The sequence below is a fragment of the Patagioenas fasciata genome, chromosome 16, assembly GCF_037038585.1.
Source record: "Patagioenas fasciata isolate bPatFas1 chromosome 16, bPatFas1.hap1, whole genome shotgun sequence".
NCBI lineage: Eukaryota > Metazoa > Chordata > Aves > Columbiformes > Columbidae > Patagioenas > Patagioenas fasciata.
The window spans coordinates 3,040,368-3,057,003 of NC_092535.1; the positions used below are offsets into that span (position 1 = coordinate 3,040,368).

A 16,636-nucleotide genomic window follows, 5' to 3' on the forward strand; every position below is an offset into this window, starting at 1 on the left:
AAAAGATGCTCTTTTAGAATCTGTCAAATAGGGAACTCAACATCTGCCCCCAGCCTCAGAGACACCCTGTCTTGTGCAGACAATGCAGGAAACATCAGTAAGCGTGTGTTCCTAACTGACTGTTTTCTTCATCTCAAGTATTTACCACCCTCTTCTGTGCAGATGAGAGGCGAGATGTAGGGAACCTCAGGATCAAGGAATGACAATAGGGAAACCCCCAGTCCTGTTGGAAGAGCAGCAGAGTTCATCTTTTGAGCAGGATTACACCAAAGGAAGCAGGCCAGCAAACTAGTAACGTTTATACCAGCCTGTTAGATGTAGGAAGCGTTTCACTATTATCTCTACTCAGTTGGGGTTTCACAGCTGCCAACACCTCTTGTGCTTTAGCCACATTAGCACTCACATCACTTGCTCAGTTTTAGAGAGCACACACGATAATGTGCACGAGCAGCCTTTAACTCCTCTCGCAGAAACAGAGAGGCATGTTGGCCTCCTCTAGATGGTCCACGTGCAAATAACCCACAGGTGCCCAAGGCAGCTGCAGCAGCATTTTGGTCCCTGGTCCTATTCACACAGCAATGGTCAGTGTAGGGCAGCTCTCCTGGAAATGCGATAAGGAACAGATCTGGGACCCCTGCAGCACAAAAAGGAAGAAATTTCAATCGGTTCAGCTTGAGATCAAAGGCAAAAGGTTAATGTTTCTGTACCGTGCTTCCAGCTGGGGGCTAAAGCCCCAATTTTGATGTTGAAGCTCCCTCAGTATGAGAGTTCTGAGTTAAAACTGAGCTCTGAGCCCCTGGGGTTGGGGACAACCTAGGCACAACTATCCCCATCCTGAGCCACAACCCACCCTCCCCAGGGGCTTTTCTGTTTGGGTTTTGTTTGTTTGAGGTTTTATTTGTTTTGTTTTATTTGTTTGGTTTGGTTTGTTTGTTTTAGAAACCACAAAAGCCAAGCGAGTGGCAGGGTGCAGGTGATACAGAAAAGGTTAAGTCAGTAACGCCAACAAATGCTTCACACCAGCCAACCTGCTGAGGGACAAGAGCCCTTTGGCACATCCCCATGTCGCGATCGCCAGCTGCTCTGCGCCAGCAGCCTTCACCCTTTTCTCAGGAGGCTCACGAGTTGGTATTTAAGGCACTAAAGGAAATTCACTGTGAGAAATCTGCAAGAAACCCAGGACTGGAAACCACGCCAGGGTCACGACAGCCACAGAAATAGCATCCGTAGAAGATACAGAGCCAGAATACCAATTCCCTGAGCACCCTGCTCAATGGAGCTTTCACCAGGCTACAGAGCATTATACAAGAAAAATATTACTCTGATTTGCTATATAAACACATTGCAGTTGTGTTCATTACACAGACTTGCATTTCTATTCAGCCGTAGCGCATTAAATGCAAATAAAAGAGGGCTAAGCTAAGCTGCAGTTGCCTGCACAACACGCTGCAGGGAAGCCTGTGCTGATTAGGGGCTCGCAGGAGCGTTTCCCAGGAAAGGAGCCGAAGCTCCCAAACAGCCCTCGCTGCAAACTGCTGCTGCAAAGTTCACAGGGCTTTTCCTTCTTGCCCTTTGTTTTTGGAGCTGTGAACAGAAGTCATGTGAATAATCCCTTTCTTCATTAGCCACAGAGTCAGAGTTGTTCATTGCAGTGGTTTTGCTGTCGTCGTTTTGTTGGTGTGTATGGGGCGGGGGTGTTTTGGCGTTTGTTTTTTTCCTTATTTACAGCTGACAAATTAAACAAGGAATACAGAATATTAGCTATTGGCATGAGCCCTTTACAACATGCTGAACAAAGCTGTTTTGCAGCATTTCCAGGAGCAGCAAAACATAAGATACAACAACCTGAGAAGCTATTGTAGCAGAGTAATACCCAGAAGCATGAATGCCCATGGTGCAGCAGACCTGGAGGAACAGGGTCTGAGATATGGATGGACCTCTACCCGAATGGCACAAAAGCTTATAAACTGGTGCTGGGGCACCCACAGCAAGTGAGCACAAACCCAGTGGTCCTCAACTGCTTTTAACAGTAAAGAATAAAGCTGGGCAGGCTGAGGCTTTTCTGGCCTTTGCCGCTACCCACACCAGGTCTCACTAAGGCTGGGAAATACTTTTAGGTTGATAATGGAGGTGGAGGATGGACACCAAAGATGTTCCAAACATGACTGCCACAGCGAGCTTCCCTACCCACACAGGAGGGCATCCTCCCATCCACGACACCCATGCGATGGTACCAGCTCCAGATAACACCCTCAGCTGCCCAACCATTTCCAGCTCAGCAGTATTTGAAAACAGAACACAAGACTTGCAAACACATCTGCATCTTTTCTCTGTATTCATCGCAAAAATAATTTCCGAGACATTTATGGCTGCACACTGCCGTGATTACCCAGGCTGGGCTTTGCTGCAGAGCGGCAGCAGCTGGACATGGAGCTGATCAGAGCTGCTCTGCCCAGCTCCATCCAGGGGTCAGACACTCACTACCCCGAGCTGCTCCGACTCCTTTTAATTCCAATTATTCAAAGGAAACTCTTGGCTTTGCAACAAATCTCACTGTGGCACAGAGGCAGCAAGAGGATCCGGCAGCAGAAGCAAAGGGTGCACATGATTCCTTGTTATTTCGTTTGTAGTTCAAGGATATGCATATTTGTCAGAAGCCTTTTCCCCCTGACCAATTCTCCTGCCAGCTCTTATCACCAGCCTGTAACCCCTCGTGCTGGTGCAAAGCCGATCTGGGCAGGGAACCCATCCCCAAGGCCGGCGGTGTCAGGGTCCCGTGGCTTGTTCAAAGCCACACTGGCAGATGTCACCTCCCCACGCATCAAGGCAGACCCCACGATTCACCAATACATCCCCATGAAATAAGAATGGAAAATCCCCCACAGTTTTCTATCAGGGCACCCAGCCCAGGGTCGGACCCGCCGAGCTGCTCTGTGGGGACAGGGGGGACACGGCCCCCACTTGCCCCCCATGGCTGGGTTGGCTCTGATTGAGAACAGAGCAAGAACTGGGATAAAAAATTCAGAGTATCAGGACTTTTAAACTCAGCAGCACTCTCCACGTTTGGACTTCAACTTCTCAACTCTGACAGAACAAGAATACTGCAGTGCTCCATAATTATTTTAATTTTCCAGATTAATATAGAAACCGGGAGATTTGCTTTCAAATGCTAATTTTAGGGTGTTTTTTTTCTTAAAGTACAATCCTCTGAGCTGGCTGGCTCTGTTTGAAGGCTTTGTTTTAAAATTAACTTCCCTTCCTATAGCTTTCAATAGCTACAGTATTTCCACGGCTTAGGTGAGCCAGGAGCAAAGATGACCCCAAGGACCTGCAGCAAACTAGGCTGGGTTTTGCTTTGTGCACCTGAAGAGACAAGAAATAGCCTGGAACTAAGCTCAGGGAATGGGAGCCAGGACAGTGTGTCTGGCAGTGCTAAAACATTCAAATGCACCCAGGAGGGCACCTCCTGTACAACTCATCTGCCTCCGAGCATCAGCTCCGCAAGCAGAGCTGCGCCAAGCTGGGGCCAGCAGTGAAGTCAATGTGCATAGTGGCCAAAAACAAGTGTAGCTGGGGCAAAAAGCAAGGATTTGAGGTCTCAGGCATCCCAGATTGTTTTTCTATTTTACCTAACAAAGGAATAACTTGGAAGGGTGACCAAGGTCCTTTCTACGTGACAGCACTCTCCACACACAATCCGCACATCCAACAGTATTCTTGGGTTTAAATTTTGCCTCGGGCTGTTGAAAGCCTTGCAGAGGCACTTTTTGGTGCTGTGGCACCATCTGCTCTATCCCAAGATATAGGGTGAGAAAATAAAACTGCACAAGCTGCTATAGATGGATGGTGGTCCATGTGGTGGAACTGGGCCCAGCTGTTTGATTTGCTACAGATTGCCTGTGCAACCTTCACCAAATAATTCAATTTTAATTTGCTCCCTTACACTGTCTGTTAAGTGTAGATAATTACACATTCCTGCTTACTATGGATTTTTTGAGTGATTACACAAAGCCAGGGAGGAAATCACATATTCCAGAATTCAGAGGTGACCGCGGAGGCACAGACCCCACTAAACAGCTTCCAAAGAGTCAAGCTGTGCCGAGACCTCTCATCAGGAAAAGAATGGGCTCAGCAACGATCAGCCCCAACTCCCAGGAAAACACACAGACATGTTGTGCTCTGCACTCGAAAATACTGATAGCAGCGGTCAGTGAGCTACTAAAAAACCCAGTGTTAACAGTCGTTTTCATATTGTTTCTGCAAAGACAAACAAACGGCTTACAGAACAAGCTGTATAAAGCCAATAGCAAACACTTCTCCCCTTTTTTTGGTAAGTGGTATTCGTCATAAAACTAGTTATGCTCAAAAAGCTTTGTCTCTTCGCATGTTCAATCCAGATACATTTTACTGCACAGCAAAGTGTATTGAGCCCTTTTTTCCTTGGTTTGCAGTCAATGGACAACCAGAAAAAAACCAAAAACTTATTTATGTGTTTAATACTGCCAGTAATTACAAGGAACTGGTGGTATTTGCAGGGAAATCCCACATTACATCTGTCTTTCTGTAAAGAACCAAGTGCATTCCAGTGACGCTTGCCCCATTACATGAAATAATGCACGTACGTTCACACACCCCCTCGCTTTATACAACCCTGCACGGAGCCCAAAGCCAGCACTACAGTCAATTCAGAGATCAAGGATCACTTCTAATGGAGACTACATAACAGAATTCATTTAATATTCTCCTCAGATTCGAAATAATAATATTGTCAACTAAATAAAAGGCAAGCATTCATTTGTATGTAAAACAGTTGGTTATATCAGGCCTATTTATGTCTGCTCTGCCTTCCAGCTACAAAGATTTATGACTAAACACCCAAGGGACCTTTATATATCTATCCAAATTCATGCATTTTTTTCATTAACCTGTGTACTGGCATCTTGTACAACATCGCATGAAACAATAATACATTTTTTTTTTGTTCTTGCTATTCAGACAAAGGAAGAAAATATTTATTATTGCTATTATTGGCAGAAATTAACTCTCTCTGAGCTGGTTTGTCATATAGATCTGGTTTATATGTAAATACATGGGTATGTAAATGTATGCATATAGACACGTTATGAACATGTGTCTCTACACACACACAGAGGGGGCTTCTTATCCTCCCCTCTGCCTGTTTGTTCCATCTCCCATTTCAATTCTCCCCAGCCTTCTTGCGATGCCAGTCTTGTTCTTCTTTCTGTATCTCCCTAGTGACAGGACAGAAACAGCTGCAATAAATTACTCTGTATGCTTTTTCCATTAAATGTATTTTAAAAAGTGAAAGTTTGAAAGACAGAAGTGTATTTGTATAGAGTAAGAACAACTGTCTTTATAACCCCAGGAAAAATCACAGCTGGATAAAGAGGTGGAAACCTGGAAGATGTGGAGCAAAACCCAGCTGCTGTTAAGACTAACTGTATCAAAAACTTCCTCAGCTTGACCACTTGTCTGTTTTCACTAAATCTTCTCAGGCTGACTGCATTACATGCCCTGGTTTGATTTTAGCCCAGCAAAGCTGCGTCCCCCAAAGAGACTTCAAACCTGAAGTCCTTGGCTACCAGGGCCATGCCTTGAGCAGCAGAATGGGTCCCAACTCCATTTCATACTTGGGGACGCCAGGTACTGTTTGGGCAGAGCATCACTTGTGCCTCTCGGGCAGAGGAAGTGAAAGGGAGGAAGCAGGAACAGTCCAGCCCTGGGTGATGGGGGGCAGCAGCCAGGCATGTCAAGAAAACCCCCACTGCATTCCCCAAAATGAAGCACCCACCAGCATCAGAAACCCAGGGTCCCCACTGTGCACTGGGGCTAAGAAACCCACTAGGATACCCCCAAGTCACCACAATTCTACCTCCAGAAAATGCCACTTTTGTGGCCAAACACTGATTTGAGGTGCCAGGAGAGCAGCTGATAAGACTGGAGCAGCAAAAGCCTCCCCAAACCCCACCGCTCTCCTGCTTCACCCCAAACCCATCAGGAGCAACCACTGCCACCCCAGAAATCCCCCCTTCCTGCTGGCACCCCACAGGCTGCCAGGGGCATTTCTGCCTCTGTGTGGGATTATTTTGTGATGGAATAAGAGAGCACTGCCTTCCCGTGCAGGCTGCTGCAGAACTGAGAACAGCTTTGAGGCAGCAAGGAGCATGTTAGATCCAGGAGACATCCATAACTCAGAACCTTTTGAGTTGCATTAAAATTCAACTTTTCTATTTAAAAAAAAAATAACACACACAAAAACTCCCCAAGAGAGTCTTATTTTTCCTTTCTTTTCCGCTAAGAGCTGCTCATGTTTGTACTTTGAGGTTTAACAGGGAGGCAGGCAGGAGGTTGAGGTCTTTTTAGAACAGCAGAGCATCCAAGTAGCAGGAGCGTTTGTATCCCAGCCATCCTCAGACCCAGGCTTTCATCTGTCCCGCATGCATGAAGAGGACTACTGCTCAAAACACATTGCCCAATTACTGCCGTCTAAAACAGTCCCTCCCCATCAGCATTACACCTCACTGCAGCACTGCGCCTTGTCATTTAGGTGACAGGATTCTTCCCCACCCCCTGCCTCCCGCCTCTTCCAAGACATAATTGAGCCCCTTAAGTAAGCAGTAAAACAAATACAGAAGCTGGGTGGAAAAGCTCAAGCATAAATCTTTGAGGTTTTTATACTAGAGTTTATTCCCTTGCATCCTTGTATTTTTTTGTGTTTCATAACACAGGCTGAGGCAGAGTAATCAATCTTAAGTGAAAAGACCAGCCTTTTCAGGAGTAGCTGTATCTGCATAGGACTTGTTCTCATGCCTGAATATCTCAGAGCATCCTGAATTTTTTCCTAGAAGCAGCTCATGGGTGTACAAATTTCAGCTGGGCTTCATCCCACACTCCTGCTACAGAGGTGCAAGCTGACACTACAACATCCGTCCACGACCTGGTGCCTGCAGGGGACTAAAGATGGGAACCAGAAGCTGAATTTGAGAGTACAGAGTCAGACAATGATGATGGGTCACTCAGCAAAAGGTCCTCTCCTCCCAGCCCCATCGAGTCTCCTAGGAGACTCAGCAATCTGAATCAGGCCCTGACCTGCCACCTGTGCCTATGAGAAGTCTTCCTAGCACCCATAGCCATCATCAGTTGCTTGCAAGCACTCAATAAGTTGGGTATTTTTGATGGGTCCAAGCAGCTTTCACAGAGGTAGCCCCAGGTTCAAGAGCCACGAGAAGGAATCTCACCCTTACGCTGCCATCAGCCAACGCTCCTGTGGAGGAGGTTTTGGTCAAGAACTCACCCCATAAACCATCTCAGGAATGATCAGCAAGACACAGCACTGCCTTTTGAGACATGCTTATGTATCTTGAGCTAATGAGACTATTGCCTAGAAGGTCTAGTAACCCATTTAAGTTGTTAAAATTAAGCACCACATCCTCCCTTGATAGACTTCCTTGCTCTGCAGGCTGTCATAACTCTATTCCACACCGATCGTGAAATACGATATTTTGTACACTAACTCCTGGAGACTAAATTGGACCTCCAGGGGACACATCTTCCTCAAATTTAATTATTCATTACACAGCAAACCTGCACCTAGGCTTCCTTGGGCTAGGCGGGTGATGTGGCTGACTCAGAGGACACTTCCTGCTCTGGAAAATACTACCTTGTCACTAGGACAGATGGTGAAAAGCCAAAGTTGGAGTCCCTCCAACAGCCACTTACCCCTGCATGGTGCAAAGTAGGCAGCGGTTAAGGATGACAACACACCATCCCTGGAGGGAGCTTTGTTGCCTGTCTCAGAATGGCTCCTGACTTGATGGATCCCTCTCTGCCCAGCCTTGCCACCCAGATGATAGGGCTGTAACTGGGGAGCCTTTGGTTTCATTCCCCTGCCTCTCTGGTCCTCAGAGCACAGAAAGAAATGAAACAAAACAAACAAACAAATAAAAAACACACATACAATACATATCATCTCTATTTCCTGCACTTTGTGCAGTCACTCTGATTACAAGCTATTAAAATCAGAGGTCCTCCCTCCCTCTGTAGACAGCCGGACACAAGGGACCCGGCTTGTTTGTCACCCTGGCAGGTTGTTGCTGAGCTTTGCTGTGACAGTCATTCCCTGGTAGGCTACACCTGACGAAGTATTAAGCATAGGGAGCTTTCGCTCCTGTGAGATTTAGTGAGTTGGGAATGCAGTTAGCAGCCAGCAAACCTTTTCTCACCAGGCATTCATCAGAAAAATGATGCCAAGGGGAGCACAATTTCCTACCCATTAAGAGAAGCAAGTTCTGCCACCTAGAAGACAATCACTGATGGTGATAGGAAAGAGCCAGCACACAAGGCACACGAGAAAGTGTCCACCTCCAACAAAACACAAGGTTGGTGTTTAACAAGTCACATTTGCAGCCTTCTCAGCTGCTCCTCATGTACAACACACCTTTGAGACTTGATAATAAATGTGCTGCACTGTTCTCTGGCGCAGCTTTCCAGGTACACTGAAAACAGTGATTTTCATGACTAAATGGATGGAAGAGTTGCAGAACATGATGTCAGCTTGCTAAGTGTCTCATCTCAGAGCTACACATACAATTATTCTCTCTACAAAAATCAAAGGCAATCCATCAATTACTGTCTTTTTACCATACCTGCTTTTCTATTATTTTGTACTCTTAAAATGTTGTATGTATTAACTGTACAGAATTTACAGCACACACATCGATTTTCCATTAATCTTGCTTTAGCTGAGCCTCAAAAAAAAAGAGCAAAGCCACTTTTTTCTGCCACAAGTCAAGCACATGCAGTCGCCAGCAGCATAACTGAGCTCTTTGTGACCACTTGCCGGCCACCAATGGCTAACAAGCATATAAGCAAGAGAGGCTTTTGATATTACATGAGTGAATCTGTAGAAAACTCTGTAAAGATACATTAGAGACCAGATTTTCAAATGCATATGCATAAGCACTGTCAACCATATATGCCCTTCCAAGGGAAAACAACACTTTGGGTGGGGAGCAAGAGTAAATATTCAAAGCCAGGGATTAACAAGGAAGAGCCTGGGTTTCTCTTGAGCTGTGCAAAGAGATCTCCTTGCAATCCAAGGCCAGGTTGTTGCACACAGAGATGAAGGCAGGTTCATCCAGCCACAGGGAAACAGGCCGTGGCCATCCCAACAGCCGCTCACACGGTGTAGGAACAGGGACCTGCATCCCACAGGGATGCTCCGCACCGTCACAGCAATGCGTCTCCTCCCCTCACCAATTGCTTTGAGGTTTCTAGATAAAAAGCTGTTAATGTAGGTTAATGCATAATTAAACATGTGATTTGCACACACAAGCAACTTGACATCTCTCCCACTGATACATAAATATTTTTAAATGGCCAGAGACCAATGAGACAGAAGTAATGCAAAAAAAAAACTTGCTGCTCGTGGAGTTTTCCACCAAAGTTAATGCTGCTGCATTCCCAGAGCTGCTGTGCAGCCTGAGACACGACTGTACCACTGCAGACAGGACGTGCCACAATTCAGGGACATAATGTGGCAGCAGGACTGACCTGGGAGCAGAGGCTGGGGCCAGGATGACCACGTACCAAGTGACCACCCAAGCACTGAGTGTGCCAGAAGACGGACAGTGAGCCAGGCTGGAAAAAGGCATCAGCCCTCAAACCCTTTGCATTTTTTAATTATGATTATTCTGTTTTTTTGTTTCCTGGTGCACAATATTCTTGCCCAGCCAGAACACGGTTGACCAGGACGTTGAGCTCTTTGATGGTCCCTCACCAAGTGCCACCTGAGGAAGCCCAGCAGGGAAAGGTCCAAGGTGGCACTGGAGCTTCCCCAACAACACAGCAGTGACATTTGCTGCAGCCTGAGCAAGCCAGGGATGCTGCTTGCAGGTGTCAACCAACCCTGCTCATCCTGATAAGTCTGATAGCAGCAGGTACAGTGATTATCCTGCCACACAGAGAGCTGCAAGAACACATTTATAATTACACACGTGGATATTAAATGCTCTTTCTCACAGTCCTATCATTCCACGCCATCATTAGGACGAATGGGGACTGGGAGAAAGTCAGGGAAGGTTGTGTCTTTCTGCTCCCCTGTGTGCTGAAGATTAATTTAGAGCATATTAATTACATTTGCATATGCCCAATAGCTAGCAGAGGAGTGAGCAAGTGTCCTGAAGGTAACCAAGTACTACAGCAAGGAAGTTATTTTAGTATTCTTTTCTTTACAGGGTGGGGTAAAGTAGGGGATGGGCACAGTTTGGAGCATCCCTCCTGGACACCGCAGCACTGGGAGCACTCCAGGCTCATTCCCATGGGATTCAGCCACTGCCAAGGGACTCGTCCAACCCACAGCAGCAATCTGCATCCTGAGGGGCTGACAGGGGACACCTGCACATGTGCTGAGAAGGACATTCATCCTCAGGTGCCCTCTGCCGAAACAGACATGTCCCTCATACAGCTGGGCTCCTTATTTCATTGCTACTGCTTTACTTTTGAAGGATCCCAAGATCAAAATAACCTGGTGAAAAACCTTCCCCAAACCCAGCTGAGGCTACAAGCCGATGCCCCATTTCAAAGCAGTTCACTTTTCCATACACCTCTACCTATATTATCAGCCCCTAATATAAACCCAGCTCTAAAATACTTCCCATGAAGCAGAAACATGACACAAGAATAACCTAGATTTTGCAGCTCTATTCACCAGGTGGGGCTTTTGTGTGCATCTGTTTGTGGGTTTTTCCCACATCTTCAGCAGTCATCTCATGAGCCTGGTGCACCCTGAAAACCCCTTTTGCTGCTCTGTGGAGGTGGGGACCACACCAGCCTCTTAACTCTGCTATAAATTCAGCCCTTCTCCCAGCAGCTCTCCTGCTAAGCAGCATCCAAGACAGACTCAAGTGCCTCTCTGCCCTGGGTATACACTCCTTAGTACTTCTCCTAGTTAACTCCGGGTATTTCAAACACTCTGCAGCAAACTGCTGACACCTGCCATACACTCCAAGTAATAGTACGTTGAAAAAAGATACCTAGTTCTATTCTAGAGAGCTTTTTTTTTTTTAAGTGCAGGTTAAATTATAACTTCTATAGCAGCTATAATAAGCAACATAACACTCCTGCATACTGGGAAGTCTGCTGTTCTTCCTTAATCATTGAGTAGCTGCTCAGATTGAGTCTGGTTCTGCACCCAAAAGTCCAACTCAGTCAGTTTGTCCTGGAGTGATTTCAGCCCCTGATCTCTGGAGAAGAGTCAGGAGCACACAAATCGACTTCTTAAGCTTCAAAAGATATCTGTTGTGACAAATACACAACCCATAATGTCTTATTACAGGTATCAAGTAGTTAATTGTATTAATAATTTAGGAGAATTAAGTTGGACTAGCTAAGATCCATCTAGCAGCATCTCTCCTGTGCCCGAGGACTAAGTGTCCTGCCCAGTTTGTACACACTTGTTGAGCAAGCCCAAGATACATTTTGCAGGAGGAACTGATGTCAGATATGTGACAGATATGACCCCAGGCTGGAGAAGAGAGAGCTGGCTGCTTGCAGGTGGTCAACATCTCATTTTTTTAACTCTGCAAATTAAGCTGTTGCTGGTACAAACTAATGCCTTGGCTGCCTGGAAGAAAAGGGTCAAAGATTTCCGCAGCTCCCTTTTGCAGAGGGGGTTTTGCTCCTCAAACACGGGCTGTGCTCCCTTCTCCTGGCCCCAAACTTTGAGCACAACCTCTTGGGACACCCAGCTCCTCTGTTCAGAGCTCCAGCGGAAGAAATGGAAACCAGGATGCGAAAGCTGAGGAGAACTCCCAGCTTTGTTATGAACAAACTGATCCAGCCAAAATAAAAGTCTGAAAAATATTGAAATCTCCGCTGTCACCTCCTGCCAAGAGTCAACAGCCCTGGAGCTCTAGTCCTGTCAATTCTCAATGAAATGCCCCAAAACCTCAGCTCTCCCATTACTCAATTTAGCGAGGTGTCTGGAGCCCTTAATGAAGCCAACTCCCAGTGCTTTGTTATACCTTGTTATACAATCTCCACAAGTGAGGTGGAAACCTAAAGTTTAGGTAAGATTTTATATAAAAGTTCCAACAAAGTAGGGAATATTTTGGAAGTAAATCCAAATTAACTCCTCCCTGCCCACCAAGCAAGGAGCCTGTTCCTCAGGCAGAAACAAGCTTAGCGCTCAGTAGCTACTTAGTCCTTTCCTGAGCTGCTCCAGCTTTCTGAAGTTCTCTTGAATTTTGTACAAAAGTGCAAACTCTCCCCCATATTTTGACCTACATTCATTTATCAAATTGCAACTAAAAATAGAGCAAACTTTGCAGAAATGTTTTGAACAGCTTTTGCACTTCTTCTCTTTTACCATCTATTTTATTTAACTCCATATCATCTCCTCCCACACCCTGCAGATTTCTTGAACTCATCATGATGGAAACACCTTTTCCAGTGTAGAAACCAGCGTAACACAAACTTTTCCCCACACTTAATAAACTTATGGGTGAAGCCCTTAGGACCATTTGTCTGGACTTTAGATGAAGGAGGAAGTGCCTGCCCAGCTCTTGGAGGCCAACCCACAGCACATTTGCAACCTATGAACAGTGCAGTTTGCCAACCACCTTTTAACAGCAGAAACCTTAATTATTTCCAAATTAGCACTTTAGGAAAAGCAGAAACCAGAGGATTGTCACATAACCTTGCTCAGGGAAGCAAAACAAGCAAGTATTTGGCCACAAAGGCTAGAGGAAAACTATTGAAAAAGCAGGTTAAAAACAAGCACTTTGCATGGGAAGAATTACAGACAGTTGCACTTTTGAGCAAGTCAGCTGCCAAGCTGAAGCAGAGAAGCCCTGGTTAGTCCATAACTCACCTCCCAGCTCCTCTCACCCCTTATTCTGCAGTTGGTTTTGCAGCTGGTGGTGGAGCACAGGAGAGGAATATCAGCTGCAACAGGGCCTAGAGGAGCAATAAAGTCTGGAATGATCTTACACTTGTACTGCAGCAAAGTGCTCCTGTTATTACAGCTGCGCGGCCGGGACTTTTAACCTTTTCCTTTGGTTTCAATCACCTGGCCACTATTCCAGCTCTTCATCTTCCTCAAGAGCTCTTGGCTGCTCTAGAAGAGCAGAGGGAAATTGCCAACCTGCCACTTCTGCGGGAAGGGATTTACCCTGCCATCAAGCACAGCTGCTTCAGCCCGTCTCAAGGCTGGTTACAAACACTGGTCAGCACCTTGACGCAGCCATAAAAACCACAACCAGTTCCACAAAAAGGCAAGTCAGCATCCCACTTAAAAACACCAGCATCTCACCTAAAGGTCTGAACATGTGTTACGGAGTGGTATTAGACTTGTTGCACATTTATCCCCATTGGGTTTGGTCACAAAGACCCACAAGCACAGCCCTGCACATCAAACGTTCACTTCCCTCCTTCTCTCCAAGTCCAGACCCTCTCCAGGTTGGCAAGATCAGGCTCCCCAGCTCTCCTGGGTGCAGAAAGCAGCCACAGCAGCAGCCAGATTCAGTAACTGATCATCAGGCCAGTGTGAGAGGGAATTAAAGCGTATTTCAGAGGAAGCTTTAAGCTGATAAAAGCATCCGCGGGTATCATTCAAGGCAACATGCATCTGAGACAGGCGCTGGAGGGATGACCATCCCTTTGACCAGGAGCGAGGGGCTCACAGAGCTGCAGCAGCACAAATACCTGGCAAGAGATATGTCTAAGAAGGCTGCCCAAACCTTCCCCCTTTAAGCCACAGCTTTTCTTCAGGAAAGCAAGCAGGACCAGTGCTCCCAGACACCCCCACGCAGCCCAAGCCCCCTGCCTTGGAGTGCAGCTGGTCACAGAAAACAGCCCCAGCATGTGTGAAAACAGCAGGTTCAATAAAGCACTGTCAGGTGAAACAGGGAGAGCTGGGGGAATTGTCAGAGCAGTCTCTCATGCATTATTGTAATACTTATTTAAAGAAACCAACCCTTTCAGCTAGCAGCAGGCAACATCTCATTAAATGTGTTGGGTTACCGGGTGCACTGAGCAGCTGCTGAAGTGTTAGCTTCTTGTCACCTTATTACAATCCTCCACCAGCTGCTTCCAGTTATCCTTCCTTCCTTCCCTTGGTTCATCTTTGTTTTCATACTCTCTGCTTCCTCAGCTCTTTCTCCTTGTTGTACCCATCCCACCATGCTCCTATCAGTAGTTGTGCCGGTGTTTTAAAACTCTGGTAGCAGCTGGAAGCAGAGGCTGTGATCTCGCTCTGAGCCCTTAAAAATCATCTCCTAAATCCTGCAGCAGCCTGTCACAGCCAACCCCCAGCCTTCAGAGGTTGGGAACAGCAGGAAGAAAACATGGGGGGAAAGCTGAGTAAAAGCACTTTGTTACTCTGGGCAACTTGCACCTCCTGCGGAGCGGGGTCTGCGCAGCATCAGCAAGCGTTGCTCACCTGGAAATGGTCCTGAGGGCACCTGCAGCTGTAGAGTTGTGGTAGTGACACATGGATCTCGCAAAAACTCCTTCCCCCTGCACAATCCCCCACGCTTTCCCCCTTCCCAAGGTCTGCGCTGACGTTTTCACTGCTGGGGGGCGGTTGCTCATCTTTCTAAGCAGCAGATGAGACAGTTTCAGAGAGAAACTGCACCACATCTTGATAGCAGTTCTTCCATTAATAAAAAGCATTAACAAAAAATAAAACAAAGGCTGACATACCTAGGGATAAAGTGCCAAGAAACAGCAAGAGGAGGCTGCTCTGCAAAGGAAGACGAGCCAGGAGCCACAGGAGACAGCAATCTCACCAACAAGGGCCTCAGTACCAGAGCAAGGAGAGCCAGTTTTGGGGCAGCAATTGTCACCAAGCAGGTCCACAGCAATAGAGAAGGTCCAAGGGTAACTCTGAGGCCAGAACCACGGAGCACCCACACAGCCAAGCCAAAAGAAGGAAGCAGACCAAGACCCTGAGCTTAAATGCAGCCCTGGCTAACACTGCAGGTCAATGGGCAGCTGGGAATGGGTCCCAGGTGAGGCTGGTCAGGGTGATTAGAGGCTGGAGATGAATGCAGACCTCCAGGAGAGCTTTCCTTCATGGTCCTACCCCATTAGGGCTTCACTACTGTGGTCTCAGAGCAGCACGAGGCACCCACCATGCAGTGTAGAACCTCACCTGTCCCATCTTTGATCCTCTCCATTAAACACATTTAGAGGTGATATTACAGAGGTCTCCCACAGATACACAGACACCCATACCTTCTCCCAGGGGCCAGGGTACCACAGCCACCATCCTGGAAGGCTCCAGGAGACCATCAAGCTACTCTTAGACTTCGAGAGTTTGTGTGCTTGATCCCTCTGGGTAATTACAACCTACTTACCCCAATTACATCCCCAAATTCCAGATTTGGGAGCTGAGTAATGATCAGTGCACTCCCTGCATAAACTGTACCCAGAGTCCTGCCCAGACAGGAGCACGTGGCTCTGCAGCTCCCCAGTCACTCCTGTCACCCAGGGCCACCAGCGTTTCCCAACCAGGAGCCATGGACAAGCGCTGCTTTTTAATTCAACACCCCACGAACAGAGGGGTTGGTCCCCAGGAACCTTTTTAATCCCTGTCACGGAGGCACCCCAAAAGTCAATTTAGGCAGACAACAAGCTCCAAACAGACCTTATTCTAACCAGAATTGTTTAGTACAGAAATGAACTAGAAACGAGGTTCATCCAAAACTATTCAGCGTTCCAACAATATTACAAAACACAGGTTTGGATGCCAGTTGAGGATGTTATTACTGTACGACCACACAAGGATAATGAGGATCCACAGCCCGCATGCACCACTCACAGAAAGAAGAGACCTCTTTCACTCCAGGGCACCCAGCAGAAATAATCACTTGCCCGGGGGGGTGCAAGGGCTCACTCGAGGATAGATCCAGGAGAAAATCACTCACCAAAGAGAAGGTGAGGGCTCAGTCCTGGGAAGTCTTCGCAGACGGGTCCCTGATCTCTGGGGGGACTCCGATCACAGTCCCACTGCTCCCAGAAGGCCACTCCAAGCGAGGCTTCAGCGGGGACCCCATTTTACAGCCAGGTCGGATCTGGCTGTGGTTATAACGAGCGTGGTCCACAAGAGCTTCTCTGGGCACCTCCTTTGCTGGGGACCCTGTCTGTTGAGCGGGGGTCCCGCTCCTCCTGCACTCCCAGGCTGGGGGAGCTGAATGTGAGGACACCGTGCTCTGGTTTGGGGGGGATGTGACTGTGAGGAACAGGCACAAGGGAGAACAAAAGGTGCTAAAGAGCCATCAACTGCCCAGTTGAAAGCTCCGAATCTCAGGGGGGTGTGGAGGATGTGCAGCTGTCCCGGGCTCTCCCTCTGCCGCCCTTTGGAGCTGGAGCAGCCGCTCCCCCCGCCCACGCACGGGCAAATGCGAAGCCAAACTTGTCCCAGATCCAGTTGTCCCAGCCCCATGGATGGTGTGAGAGGGATAAGCAGAGCATCCCCGAGCTGATTCTTTCCATTTCTGCCAAACTTCCCTTCTTCACATTTCTTCACTCCTTCGCTTTCTGGGTCCTGTGAAACTCAGCCATAATCAGCAGCTGTTGTTTTCCAGGATGCACATTTGAAATAAACTCAGTC

General features: G+C 47.3%; 1 long non-coding RNA gene across 2 annotated transcripts in view; it reads right to left on the reverse strand.

Annotated features, from left to right (window-relative positions):
* LOC139829236 (uncharacterized) overlaps window positions 1–16,170 on the reverse strand; it is a 103,127-nt gene extending 86,957 nt beyond the window's left edge. For both annotated transcript variants that reach the window (XR_011741634.1, XR_011741633.1), the window contains exon 1: window positions 15,951–16,170. This is a non-coding gene — a long non-coding RNA (uncharacterized lncRNA). The remainder of the gene's footprint in view (window positions 1–15,950) is intronic.
* Between the last annotated feature and the right edge of the window lie 466 nt (window positions 16,171–16,636).